Raw genomic sequence first — 830 nt, 5'->3', positions numbered from 1 at the left:
CATGGTTGTAATCCCAGGGAACTGCCATTTACAGAAAAAATCCCAAGTGGAGCTAATTTTAAGAGAAAGGCCATTCGTTTCTCATGAAGTGGCCTGACTGAAATGACAGATATCAAAATACAAAAATTGATGGTATTTATGAGCTGACTGATGTACATATTGACAAATCCATGGAGAACAGTAGCGGAAGTAGAGATGAAAGAAAGGCTGTGAGAAACCAGCCGTTTTCTTTGATGTGATGGCAAGTTACCCCAACAGCAAAGGAGACTCGCATTTGCATGATGTCCTAGGTCCTCTTTTATTCTGGTCTGCCCCTCCTACACCATCAGAAATATGATTTAACTGTAGTTGGATTCCTGAACTGCATAGCTGTCTCTCATAATTGATTTCCCTCTCCTGTAGGTCTCGAGCCTAGAAAAAGAGTATTGCTCTATCACATTTCCCTCAACGAGACTTTTTTCTTTCAGAACGCTTGTCACTGTACTGGATGGACTGCCAAACTATTGAATTGCTTCCATCTTTTGACCACACTAGGAAATTGTCCATGGAGTTGAAATATTTATTGCAGTAATTTCCGGCCTTACATAATTGAGGTAAGGTATACTTTTTCCCCATACACCTATCATGAAGTTGTCATATTTGTGTCCTTTAACTTTGTATTTTTACAGACATTGGTCCATTCTTTTCCCTTTCCTTTTATGTTTTAATAACCCCTGAGAGTGCTCCTAATCTGCAAATGTATAAGGGTGCAGAAAAGACATTTATAGGATGAAATATGCGGAAGCTGTTTGACTCTGAAGAATAAAGGGAAAATGTATTACTGGGATTAA

At 38.8% G+C, this 830-nt stretch overlaps 1 protein-coding gene across 1 annotated transcript in view; it reads left to right on the top strand.

The window, feature by feature from the left end:
• Positions 1-471: 471 nt before the first annotated feature.
• Positions 472-830, top strand: part of KANK1 (KN motif and ankyrin repeat domains 1) — a 140577-nt gene continuing 140218 nt past the window's right edge. The window contains exon 1 of the mRNA XM_019645884.1: positions 472-593. The gene's annotated coding sequence lies outside the window, so the exon portion shown is untranslated. The remainder of the gene's footprint in view (positions 594-830) is intronic.

This window comes from Hipposideros armiger, unplaced genomic scaffold, assembly GCF_001890085.2.
Source record: "Hipposideros armiger isolate ML-2016 unplaced genomic scaffold, ASM189008v1 scaffold_95, whole genome shotgun sequence".
NCBI classification, from domain to species: Eukaryota; Metazoa; Chordata; class Mammalia; order Chiroptera; family Hipposideridae; genus Hipposideros; species Hipposideros armiger.
This window is presented reverse-complemented; position numbering and strand designations above follow the sequence as displayed.